The sequence below is a fragment of the Heloderma suspectum genome, chromosome 2, assembly GCF_057233095.1.
Source record: "Heloderma suspectum isolate Gila_16-S chromosome 2, 16-S_ref, whole genome shotgun sequence".
NCBI lineage: Eukaryota > Metazoa > Chordata > Lepidosauria > Squamata > Helodermatidae > Heloderma > Heloderma suspectum.
Window position 1 is genome coordinate 391,369,900 of NC_139459.1, and position 13,976 is coordinate 391,383,875.

Below are 13,976 nucleotides of genomic sequence, written 5' to 3' on the forward strand. Positions count from 1 at the left end.
ATATACACTTACCCAGATCCTGACATCAGCTTTAGCAGTCCTACTCCAGAAGCCCCTGCCAAAGGAAGCAAGGTAGGTGCCTACCAAGATAAGGGCCTTTTCTCCTGCCCCACCCCAGTTGTGTAGGTGTGAATTGGGTGAATCGTATTCTATTTTAACCAGATATTTTTGGGGGGAGTAAATTCTGTGTCTCATATGTACTACGCATTAGTAATAACAAAGCTAGCGGAGATGACAGTATTCCAGCTGAGCTATTTAAAATCCTAAAAGATGATGCTGTTAAAGTGCTGCATTCAATATGCCAACAAATTTGGAACACTCAACAATGGTGGCAAGACTGGAAAAGGTCAGTTTACATTCCAATTCCAAAGAAGGGCAATGCCAAAGAGTGTTCAAACTACCCCACAATTGCGCTCATTTCACATGCCAGCAAGGTGATGCTCAAAATCCTACAAGCTAGGCTTCAGCAGTATGCGAACTGAGAACTACGGGAAGTACAAGCTGGGTTTCGAAGAGGCAGAGGAACTAGAGATCAAATCGCCAACGTTCGCTGGATCATGGAGAAAGCAAGAGAATTCCAGAAAAACGTCTATTTCTGCTTCATTGACTATGCTAAAGCCTTTGATTGTGTGGATCACAACAAACTGTGTCAAATTCTGAAAGTGATGGGAGTACCAGATCACATTACCTGTCTCCTGAGAAACCTGTACGAGGGTCGAGAAGAAACAGGAGGAACCAAACATGGAACAACCGAGTGGTTCCAAATTGGGAAAGGAGTACGACAAGGCTGCATATTGTCACCCTGCTTATTTAACTTATATGCAGAGTACATCATGAGAAACGCCGGGTTGGATGAATCACAGGTCAGAATTAAGATTGCTGGGAGAATTATCAACAACCTCCGATATGCAGACAATACCACGCTAATGGCAGAAAGCGAAGAGGATCTCAAGAGCCTCTTGTTGAGGGTGAAAGAGGAGAGTGCAAAAGCTGGTTTGAAACTCAACATTCAAAAAACTAAGATCATGGCATCTGGCCCCATCACGTCCTGGCATATAGAAGGGGAAGAAGGGGAAGCAGTGACAGATTTTACTTTCTTGGGCTCCAAGATCACCGCAGACGGTGACTGTAGCCATGAAATTACAAGACGCTTGCTCCTTGGGAGGAAAGCTATGGCAAACCTAGACAGCATAGTAAGAAGCAGAGACATCACCTTGCCGACAAAGGTCCATCTAATCAAAGCTATGGTTTTCCCAGTAGTAAAAAAAGTAGCAAATCGTGTCTGTGTAAGGCAGGAGTCCCTGAAACTCTGAAATATCTACTCTATTGTATTGCCTTGTAATTTTTATTCTGATTTGAGATGTCATATGCTGTACCCTCTTCTGACTAACTTCCTAGGGCATTCTGATGAAAGATAAGTCATTCACTGTCTTTGGGATAAGGTTGGATATCTCACCAAAGAGATGGCTAATTATTTTCTAATCATCATGCGTATAAGGTCTCAGCTGATTGTAATAGCTAAACAGAAGAAACTCTGTCCCTGTGTCCTGATATTATGTCTTGCATTTTATCTTGAATGAGTCTAATGCCCGCTATCTATCTATCTATCTATCTATCTATCTATCTATCTATCTATCTATCTATCCATCTATCTATCCATCTATCTATCTATCCATCCATGCACCCATCCATCCATTTACATAGAGTACGGCGAAAATAAGGGGAACGCTATCACGGAATCATGGGCTCAAGTTACAAGAAGCCAGATTCCAGCTGAACATCAGGAAAAACGTCCTGACTGTTAGAGCAATACGACAATGGAACCAATTACCTAGGGAGGTGGTGGGCTCTCCCACGCTGGAGGCGTTTACATGCCATGAAGTTTCCAGGTCTACTGGTGAACTATGGGGAGAGAAACAGCACTATAAAGAGAAAAAGCAAGCAAGCAATCAAACAAACCCCTCTCTCTGTCCAAAGTGACTTGGGGAGTATGTTTCAGTGACCTTGTTTGGATCAGAGTTTGTGAAGAAGAAAAATAAACTTTTTTATAGTCTAAAACATGGATGATTTCCTATTCCTCCTGTGTTGGGGATGGTGGAATTTTTTTTTTTAAAAAATAACCCCTTTAACGTGTATGCAAGTCATTAGCCACCATTGTAGGCCTTGTTTTCGTTTTGTTTTCTGCATCATGCCATGTTCTCTGGTGTTTGAGAGGGAGATCAGAATGGCAACAGCCATTAAAAAGAAAGTTCCCCAATTTGCCAGGGATATCGACTGTTAATAAATGTCTGGAGAGACATTTAGTGGATATGTACTGACCAATGAAATGAGAGTAAAGTAGGCTGGCATTTTTAAAAGTAAGTAAATGCTTTGAAGAAATGCTAATTTCAGATCTTCAGATCTTCTGTGCGCGCCCGTGTGTGTGGGCATGGGCATGCACGGGTCTACAGGTCTCCTTATTCCTGCCTTTATCATTCTATGTGTTTCAAGGGCTCTCACTCATGGTTTGAGTTCAGCTTCACTCTCTCCTTTCCCCAAAATTATCTCTAAATCACTTCTCTTTGAGCTTTGCAAGCTTTTGTTGCTGAATATCACCGACAGAGACTTAAAAGTGAGTAATATGGGAAGGGGGAGTCATAGATTAACAGTGCCCTCTTATCCATGCTGTTTCAGTATGCATAAATAAAAATAACAATTATTTCATTATTACCTACATGGTCCTTATAATGTAAACAGTATTTGAAGTGCTAAGTGCTTGGCAACGTTGCCTCAAAGAAAAGCTGTGTCCCACTCACTTTTACTCACTGGAAATCACATCAAAGTGGAAACTGAAAATGAAGCACACTTTAACACTTCTAGAAGGAAGACGATTTTTCCAGTTAGTACTCACGCAACCAGTAGAACCCTGAAAGGGGGGTTACAGGCACTTGCTTTTGCCATCTTTGCTCACTGCAGACAGGATATTCAAAAAGCACAGCCCCTCAGCTCAGCCTGGTGCCCCCAAATGCTCAATCTGCCCGCCCAGCACCCCCCCCTTGCTACCTGAGGGATCATCTCCTCCCATATACACTTGCCCAGAACTTGAGATCAGCTTTAGCAGTCTGACTGCAGAAGCCCCCACCAAAGGAAGCAAGGTGGATGGCTACTATGACAAGGGCCTTTTCTCCTGTGGCATCTCAGTTGTGGAGGAGAAAATTGGGGTATCATATTCTCTTATAACCAGAGTTTGGTGGGGGGGGGAGTAGATTCTATTTCTTATATTAAGAAAATACCTCAGTGGACCAGTCTGAAGCTTCGTAGTGGAGGAGAAGTATATTTGAGGATAGCCTGTGGCAATTTTGAAGTAGAACCAGTCAGAAATTGCTTTTTTCTAGGAGGTTTAATTTTGATAGGCGAGCTCCTGCAGTTTGACAGATTTTGTCTGTTGTTTTTTCCCACTTGAGTTACATGGGCTACTTTGGAGGATCATTTCTCCTATTTGTACAGCATCCCTTGGAAAACAGTTTGTCCTCTTAGGAAGGAAGAAGGAGAGGAATATAGTATGCTTCTGAAAACTATAAGGCATTTCTAGGTTTTCACCCCATTTTAAGCTGGCATTCAAATAAAAAATAATTTCCACACCAGCCACTCAGCCATTCAGGAATGTTAACTAGCACAAAGGATGTTATAGTCTTAAGCCATGTTATATTCGGGGTGAGGAGGGGGGAGAAAAAGAGATCTACCTATTAATAAGACAAGAGGCGTAGCTCGGTGCCGATGATCTGTCACCGTATATTTAATATACATGGATATAGATGGACAAAATTTGGAGAAACAGTATACAGATTCTTAATTCTCCTATTTCTAATAACATAAATGAACAGATCACCAAAAAGATAACAAAGGGCTTTGGTTCATTGCCAACCCAGAAGCCTTTTCTCCATTATAGGGAATCTATGCACAAAACACAAAATGTACTCAAGTGGTGTTTGGTTTGAATCTCTTCTAACGCAGGAGCAACCCCAGGCATCTGCAGTCTTGATTCAGAGACTTGATGATGCACAGGGAACCTCTGTGCAGGCATTTGCATTTGGACCACTGCCAAGAAAGAACCTCCCCGGCTCCAGCCTGTGTCTTATCAAAACATTTACTATCAAAGAGGCTGCTGGTTCTTTTGCCTGAAACAATGCAAGGGAACCCCATGGATCCAGTCATATGTGAGCATACTGAACTAAATGATGCCTTCATTTTAATGAAGCTCTGAATTCTTCTTCAAAAAGGAGAGAGTGGCAAAAGTCAGAAGAGCGATTTATCAGGGGTGACCAGAGATACCAGAAAAGATGGACACTCTCCCGTAAATGGGGACAACCGGAGTGCAGGTTTGGAAACATTAAATCATCATTATCACTTACGTGACAACCCTGGTTACAGGGGACTCAGAGAAAACGTATGGTTCGTTGCACATGAAATACTGTGAAGACAGGACTCCACTGATGAGGTAGTCCCCTGGCCAGTAATAATAGGATCCTAAGTCTTGCTCTTTGTTCAAAATGGTCAAGCAGTCTGTCTTCTGCACTTGACCGGCCGCATAAGGAATCAGGAGCAACAACAGCAACAGCAACGATATCATTCTGGGTCTGTCTCCCTCCTGCTGTTCCTGTTTTCTGAGTGTCCTTTCACCTCCACAGCCAGCAAATCAGAAGACGTGAGAAAAGTCTTGCAAGATAGAGGCTGTAGCGTCTTTACAACAACATCCAGTTCTGAGATGAAGGCAGTGGTGGGAGGTGGTGTACTAAAGTATACCACAGGCATGGTCATCTTAGCCTGTCCGAAATCTGAGCCCAGGCTCTCGGGAGCACAGGAGATGTTTTATGCACCAAGCTTCTCAGGCACGGTGCAAGAGCATTCCTGGAGCTGCCTTTCATTCTGATGTTGACATCGTTGGTCTCCAAGGAAAACAGAAAGCAAAGATCTCTTGAGCTTTGGCAAGACTCAGAATAGATCACTATGTTTTTGATAATGATCAGGGGAAGCTTCACAGCTGCAACTTCATGGATTCTCTGAGTGCCTCAGGGCAAGCTGCAGAGCTGGGGAAAAACATGTTTGTGAGAAGTCACACAGGCAGTTCCATCTTTTGGTTGTCCAGGGGGAAAGGTGAGCCTGGCCTGGCCTGTATGCGAAAAACTCACACAAAGAGCCAAGATCAAGGAAATCTCTTCGGATGCATACAAGTGTTTGGGAATGTGCGGCCCTCCAGATAGCACTGGACTGCACGTTCAGCAGCCCCAACTGGCCTAGCCCATGGGGGAAAAATGCCCAGTGTGCTGTTCTCTGCTCGCTCAAGGTGAGCCCTAGTGTCCTCATCGGTGTCAAGGATGTATAGCTGGCCATAGCTTGGCAGCACATCTGACTGCACAGTGCTCATTGGATGGCAAAGTGACCCTTGCACTCTAAACACAAACGGATTGGGAGCTTGTGGCTGTGCAATCTCGAGGGGTGCATACCAGGAAGCAAAGCCTAGAGTACTGCTGTCCTTGCGAACGTCCTTCAGAAATTTCTTGCCCAGAATGGAGCCATCGGTGACAATGTTGAAGATGGAAATGGGAACCAAGGGTGTTGGTAGTGATTGAAAAATTTCTGCCATGGCAGCGAAGAGTTGACAATTCACACCTGAAAAGGAAAGTGTCACAGCACTCACAAGCCTTAACACAGTTGCCGATATCAAACCTGTCAATGTTGGCTGCAGGACGCAGGATGAAAGGCGCAGTCTGCCTCCTGTGTCTGGGCTGGTTTCAGATATTGAGGGATGCAAGGCTGGCCAGAGATTTGTTGGCTCCCAAAGCCGAGGGGCTGCCTGCATATGCAAGCTTCTTGAGGCGGGGGTGGAATCATCCTGGCTGGGCCACAAAGCTTCTTCTCTAGGGCTGAGGGGAAGAATTGGTGCGGGGGCACAAGGTATGCTGGGACTCATGGTTCACCTACTGGTTGCTGTTACCAGTAAGCATTTGATGTCTAGGCATGGTAGTAATGTGTGGATTACGGTATATAAAGGTCATTTTGTTAAATGTAACAGCTTGAGACTTCCTTTCTGAGCAACGAATAAACTTCGACTGGGTTACTTTTAACTCTTTGTTGTTTATTCGTTCAGTCACTTCCGACTCTTTGGGACTTCATGGACCAGCCCATGCCAGAGTTTCCTGCCGGCCCTCGCCACCCCCAGCTCCCCCAAGGTCGAGTCCGTCACCTCCAGAATATCATCCACCCATCTTGCCCTTGGTCGGCCCCTCTTCCTTTTGCCTTCCACTTTCCCTAGCATCAGCATATTCTCCAGGGCATTCTGTCTTCTCATGATGTGCCAAAGCACTTCAGTTTCGCGTTTAATATCATTCCCTCAAGTGAGCAGTCTGGCTTTATTTCCTGTGGTATTGAACTGGTTTGATCTTCTAGCGGTCCAAGGCACTCTCAGGATTTTCCTCCAACACCACAGTTCAAAAGCATCTATCTTCCTTTGCTCAGCCTTCCTTATGGTCCAGCTCTCGCAGCCATAGGTTACTCATCCTCATCTTGGCGATCACTCGTGACCAGGTAAGGTTGTCTTTCAGAGATAGAGTCTATGTGGATAATTCTTTAAAAGGATTAGACATTCATAGAAGATAGTTCAATCAACACATTAATCTCTAGCAGTGGGTCAGCAGGTGGCTATGAACACCGATTCTGGATCTACACAGCCTCCCACATCAAGGACGTAGGTTTCCAGCTGGAAGGTGGACACAGTGAGGGTTTGCTAGACATGCCTTCCACTGAGCTTGTTTCTCCGTTTCGCTCTGTACTCGTGCTTCTTCAGAGTCTATAGCACCTAGGGATATCAGAGAATTTCTCCACGAATCTCGGGGAGGCTGAATGCCAGCGCATTCGACCCCCCGAAATTGGTGTAGAAATTCTCTGACATCCTCCCCCCGGGACGGGACTTACCTTGTGCGAATGTCCCTGGCGGAGGCGGCTCCGGTGGCGGTGCGGTGGCCATTTCCAAGTTTAAAAAAAAAAAAACATCATAGGCTACGTAAAGATTTACATAGCCTATCACAGCTAGATTTTTAAAAAACACCGTGATAGGCTACGTAAATGTTTACGTAGCCTATCACGGCTGAGTGTGGGGGAGGAACCACGCATACCCAAATGGTGGCGCCCATGGGCGCCGCAATTTGCGTACGCACGGTTTTGTTTTTGTTTTTTCCACTCGGCCGTGATAGGCTACGTAAACATTTGTGTAGCGTATCACGGCTGATTGCAGGGACGCAAACGGCAGCAGCTACGGCCGCTGCCATTTGTGGTCCCAGCAGAACAGGATTCGCAGCGGGAGGGACGGGGCGCCTCCCCCCCGGCCAGAATTTTGGGAGGGGAGGGACAGGGCGCCTCCCCCCCTGCCAGAATTCTGGGGGGAGGGACAGAGCGCCTCCCCCCGACCGCAAATCAACGTTCGGGTTCAGGTAAGTGACTTTCGTACGTCCCTAATAGCGCCTTTAATATAGGTTGACCTCCAGTTGGAACTTTCATGAGTTAGAGCTTCCCAGTTTTCAATGCTTAGGTTACATTTTTCTAGATTAGCTTTAAGAAAATCTTTAAAGCTCTTTTGCTGTCCACCAATATTCCGTTTTCCATTCATAACTGGGAATAGAGTAACTGCTTTGGAAGACGATAATCAGGCATTCGAACAACATGGCCGATCCAGCGAAGTCGATGTTGGAGAATCATTCTTTCAATGCTGGTGGTCTTTGCTTCTTCCAGTATGCTCACATAAGCCGTCTGTCTTCCCAAGTAATTTGCAGAATTTTTCGGAGGCAGCGTTGGTGGAATTTTTTGAGAAGTTGGGAGTGGCATTTATAGATGGTCCGTGTTTCACAGGCATACAGTAAGGTTTGTAGTACAATGGCTTTGTAAACAAGCATTTTGGTCTCCCTGCTAATGTCCCGATCCTCGAACACTCTACGTTTCATTTGGGAGAATGCTACAGTCGCAGAGCTCGGGCGATGGTGAATTTCAGAATCAACGTCGGAATTTGTGGAGAGATGGCTGCCAAGATAAGAAAGGTGGTCAACATTTTCCGGCATCACATCATTAAGCTGGATTGAGGGCACTACAGAGGGGTTGGTTTGTGCTTGCTGGTAAAGTACTTTGGGTTTTTTTGATGTTAAGCGAGAGGCCAAGCTGTTCATATGCTTCTGCGAAGACGTTTAGGATAGTTTGGAGATCTTCCTCTGAATGTGCGCAGATTACATTATCATCAGTGTACTGATGTTCTATGACACAGGAAGTAATTACCTTACTTTTTGCTTTCAGCCTACTGAGATTAAAAAGTTTTCCATCTGTTCAATATATGATTGTATGTTGAATGTATTGTACATATTGAATGTAACTATGGACGGAGGTCCATAACATTGTTCAGGAGGCAGCAACTCAATCCATCCCAAAGAAAAAGAAATGCAAGAAAGCAAAGTGGCTGTCTGCTAAGGCTTTACAAGTAGCTGAGGAAAGAAGGGAAGCAAAAAGCAAGGGAGAAAGGGGAAGATATATCCAACTGAATGCAGAGTTCCAGAGAATAGCAAGGAGAGACAAGAAGGCCTTCTTAAATGAACAATGAAAAGAAATCAATTCTTTGGCGCTCAGCCTTCCTTATAGTCCAGCTCTCACAGCCATACATTACTACTGGGAAAACCATAGCTTTGATTAGACGGACCTTTGTGGGCAAGGTGATGTCTCTGCTTCTTACTACGCTGTCTAGGTTTGCCATGGCCTTCCGCCCAAGGAGCAAGCGTCTTTTAATTTCATGGCTACAGTCACCATCTGCAGTGATCTTGGAGCCCAAGAAAGTAAAATCTGTCACTGCTTCCATTTCTTCCCCTTCTATATGCCAGGAGGTGATGAGGCCAGATACCATGATCTGAGTTTTTTAATGTTGAGTTTCAAACCAGCTTTTGCACTCTCCTCTTTCACCCTCAACAAGTAGGGTTGGCGGAGAATTTCTCCCCGAAACTTCGGGGGGCCGAGCGCCAATGTGTTCGGCCCCCCGAACAAGTTTCGGGAAGAAATCCTCCAAACCCCCCCCCCGCACCCCCCCCCCGGGACGGGACTTACCTTCACCGAATGTCCCTCCCGGTGGCTGGTCCGGACGGCGGTTCGGCGGGTGTTCGAGCGAGGCGGGAGCGGCAGCCGCCATTGCAATGAAAGAAAAAAAAAAACGCCCCCTGATAGGCTACGTGACGATTCACGTAGCCTATCACGGCTAGATTTGCAAAGTCAGCCGTGATAGGCTACGTGATTTGTCACGTAGCCTATCACGGGTGACTTAAAAAAAATATATAAGTGTGTACGGATAATGGCGGCCCCCATAGGGAGCCGCCATTCCCGTTCCTTATTTGGTCGCTGTAGTCTACGTAAACATTTACGTAGACTACATCGACTAAATAAGGAAGGCGAATGGCGGCTCCCTATGGGGGCCGCCATTCGCGTACACGCTTTTTTTTTTTTTTAAGTCACCCGTGATAGGCTACGTGACGATTGACGTAGCCTATCACGGCTGACTTTGCAGATCTTGCCATGATAGGCTACGTGAATCGTCACGTAGCCTATCAGGGGGCTTTTTTTTTTACCTTTCGCATTCGCGGCCAGACGAGGCGGGAATCCTCCTCCCCGGCCTGAATTTCGGCCGGGCCGAGGCAGGAAGCCTCCTCCCCGGCCTGAATTTCAGCCAGGCCGAGGAGGGAAGCCTCCCCCCCCGGACGGAACTTCGCGGGGGGACCAGCGAAGCGCCTCCCCCCACCGCGAACATCCTTCGAGGACAGGTAAGTGACTTTCGTCCACCTCTATCAACAAGAGGCTCTTTAGATCCTCTTCGCTTTCTGCCATTAGGGTGGTATCGTCTGCATATCGGAGGTTGTTGATAATTCTCCTGGCAATCTTAATTCCGACCTCTGATTCATCCAACCCGGCATTTCTCATGATGTACTCTGCATATAAGTTAAATAAGCAGGGCAACAATATGCAGCCTTGTCGTACTCCTTTCCCAATTTGGAACCAATCAGTTGTTCCATGTCTGGTTCTTCCTGTTGCTTCTTGCTTGACCCTCGTACAGGTTTCTCAGAAGTCAGGTAAGGTGGTCTGGTACTCCCATCACTTTCAGAATTTGCCACAGTTTGTTGTGATCCACACAATCAAAGGCTTTAGCGTAGTCAATGAAGCAGAAATAGATGTTTTTCTGGAATTCTCTTGCTTTCTCCATGATCCAGCGAATGTTGGCGATTTGATCTCTAGTTCCTCTGCCTCTTCGAAACCCAGCTTGTACTTCCGGCAGTTCTAGGTTCGCATACTGCTGAAGCTTAGCTTGTAGGATTTTGAGCATCACCTTGCTGGCATGTGAAATGAGTGCAATTGTGCGGTAGTTTGAACACTCTTTGGCATTGCCCTTCTTTGGAATTGGAATGTAAACTGACCTTTTCCAGTCTTGCGGCCATTGTTGAGTATTCCAAATTTGTTGGCATATTGAGTGCAGCACTTTAACAGCATCATCTTTTAGGATTTTAAATAGCTCAGCTGGAATACTGTCATCTCCGCTAGCTTTGTTGTTACTAATGCTTCCTAAGGCCCACTTGACTTCACTCTCGAGGATGTCTGGCTCAAGTTCAGTGGCTGCACTATCATGGCTATCAGGGACATTCAGATCTTTCCTGTAGAGTTCTTCTGTGTATTCTTGCCACCTCTTCTGAATCTCATCTGCTTCTGTTAGGTTCCCGCCTTCTTTGTCCTTTATCATGCCCGTCTTTGCACAAAAGGTTCCCTTGAGATCTCCGATTTTCTTGAAGAGATCTCTAGTCTTTCCCATTCTGTTGTTTTCCTCGATTTCTTTGCATTGTTCATTTAAGAAGGCCTTCTTGTTTCTCCTTGGAAATCTGCATTCAGTTGGATATATCTTCCCCTTTCTCCCTTGCTTTTCGCTTCCCTTCTTTCCTCAGCTACTTGTAAAGCCTCATCAGACAGCCACTTGGCTTTGTTGCATTTCTTTTTCTTTGGGATGGATTGAGTTGCTGCCTCCTGAACAATGTTACGGACCTCCATCCATAGTTCCTCAGGGACTCTGTCTATCAGGTCTAATCCCTGAAATCTATTCGCCACCTCCACTGTATATTCATAAGGGATATGATTTAGGTCATACCTGAATGGTTTAGTGGTTTTCCCTCTGTTCTTCAATTTCAGCCAAAATTTTGCAACAAGAAGCTCATGATCTGAACCACAGTCAGCTCCAGGCCTTGTTTTTACTAACTGTATAGAGCTTCTCCATCTTTGGCTGCAAAGGACATAATCAATCTGATTTCGATATTGACCATCTGGTGATGTCCATGTGTAGAGTCGCCTCTTGTGCTGATGGAAAACAGTGTTTGCTATGATCAGCGTGTTCTCTTGGCAAAACTCTATTAGCTTTTGTCCTGCTTCATTTTGTACACCAAGGCCATGCCTGCCTGTTATCCCGGTAATGTCTTGTCTTCCTACTTTAGCATTCCAATCCCCTATGATGAGGAGATCTATTTTTGGTGTTAGTTCTAGAAGGTGTTGTAGGTCTTCATAGAACCGATCAAGCTCAGCTTCTTCAGCATCAGTGGTTGGGGCATAGATTTGAATTACTGTGATGTTGAATGGTTTGCCTTGGATTCGTACTGAGATCATTCTATCATTTTTAAGATTGGAGCCCAGTACTGCTTTTCCCACCCTTTTGTTGACTATGAGTGCTACTCCATTTCTTCTAAGGGATTCTTGCCCACAGTAGTAGATATGATGGTCACCTGAATTAAATTCGCCCATGCCTGTCCATTTGAGTTCGCTGATTCCCAAGATGTCGATGCTCAGTCTTGCCATCTCATGTTTGACCACCTCCAGCTTACCTTGATTCATTGATATGACATTCCAGTTTCCTAGACAATATTGTTCTTTACAGCATCAGATTTTCTTTTCACCACCAGACACATCCACAGCTGAGTGTCCTTTCGGCTTTGGCCAAGCCACTTCACTCTTTCTGGTGCTACTTGGAAATACCCTCTGCTCTTCCCCAGTAGTATATTGGACACCTTCCGTCCTGAGGGGCTCATCTTCCGGCGTCATCTCTTTCCGCCTTGTGATACGTTCCATGGGGTTTTCTTGGCAAGAATACTGGAGTGGGTTGCCATTTCCTTCTCCAGTGGACCACATTTTGTCAGAACTCTCTGCCTTGACCTGTCCGTCTTGGGTGGCCCTGCATGGCATAGCTTATGGCTTCACTGAGTTATGCAAGCCCCTTTGCCACAACAAGGAAGTGATCCATGAAGGGGCTAGCCGTGATAGGCTATGTTAATCATTACATAGCCTATCACAGGGTTGTTGTTGTTTTTTTGCTTTTTGCATTTTGTAATGGCGGCGGCGGCAGCCGGTTTGAAGACTGGGTTCCGCCCCCGCCGAACCGCCACCGAACCGCCACCGAACCGCCGCCGGGAACCGCCGCCGGGAGGGACATTCGTAGGAGGTAAGTCCCATCCCGGGGGGGGTGGGGGGCGGAGAATTTCACCGCCAATTTCGGGGGGCCGAATGCGTTGGCATTCGGCCTCCCGGAGATTCGGGGAGAAATTCTCCGCCATCCCTATGTGGTGCTGGAGACGACTCTTACGAGTCCCTTGGACTGCAAGGAAGTCAAATCAGTCCATCCTAAAGGAAATCAACCCTGTCTGCTCATTGGAATGACAGATACTGAAGCTGAAGCTCAAATATTGTGGCCACCTAATGTGAAGAGAAAACTCCCTGGCAAAGAACCTGATGCTGGGAAAGCTTGAAGGCAGAAGGAGAAGGGGACAGCAGAGGATGAGATGGCTAGATAGCATCACCGATGCAATGAATATGGTCTTGAGCACACTCCAGGGGAGAGTGCAGGACAGGAAGGCCTGACGTTCTATCATCCATGGGGTCACAAAGAGTCGGACATGACTGAACGACTGAATAACAAGTTATCCATGCTTTTTCAGTACCTATAAAGAAAAATAACAATTATTTCATTATTACCTACATAGTCCTTATAATGTATACAGTAAATGAAGTGTTAAGTGCTTGGGAATGTTGCCTCAAAGAAAAGCTGTGTCCCACTCACTTTTACTCACTGGGAATCACATCAAAGTGGAAACTGAAAACAAAGCACTCTTTAACGCTTCTAGAAGGAAGACCATTTTTCCAGTTAATACTCACACAACCTGTAGAACCTTGAATGGAGGCTTATGGACACTTGCTTTTGCCATCTTAGCTCACTGCACACAGGATATTCAAAAAATAAAAGCCCCTCAGCTCAGCTTGGTGACCCCAAATACTAAATCTGCCCCCACCCCCCCCCTTGCTACCTGAAGGATCATCTCCTCCCATATACACTTGCCCAGACCCTGAGATCAGCTTTAGCAGTCTGACTGCAGAAGCCCCCGCCAAAGGAAGCAAGGTGGGTGGCTACTATGACAAGGGCCTTTTCTCCTGTGGCATCCCAGTTGTGGAGGAGAAAATTGGGGTATCGTATTCTCTTATAACCAGAGGTTGGGGGGAGGGGAGTAGATTCTATTTCTTATATTAAGAAAATGCCTCAGTGGACTAGTCTGAATCTTCGTAGTGGAGGAGAAGTATATTTGAGGATGGCCTGTGGCAGTTTTGAAGTAGAACTGGTCAGAAATTACTTTTTTCAAGGAGGTTTAATTTTGATAGGCGAGCTCCTGCAGTTTGACCAATTTTGTCTGTTGTTTTTCCCCACTTAAGTTACATGGGCTACTTTGGAAGATCATTTCTCCTGTTTGTACAGCATCTCTTGGAAAACAGTTTTTCCTCTTAGGAAGGAAGAAGGTGCAGAATATACTATGTCTCAGAAAACTATAAGGCATTTCTAGGTTTTTACTCCATTTTAAGCCGGAATTCAAATAGAAAAGAATTTCCACACCAGCCACTCAGGTTTT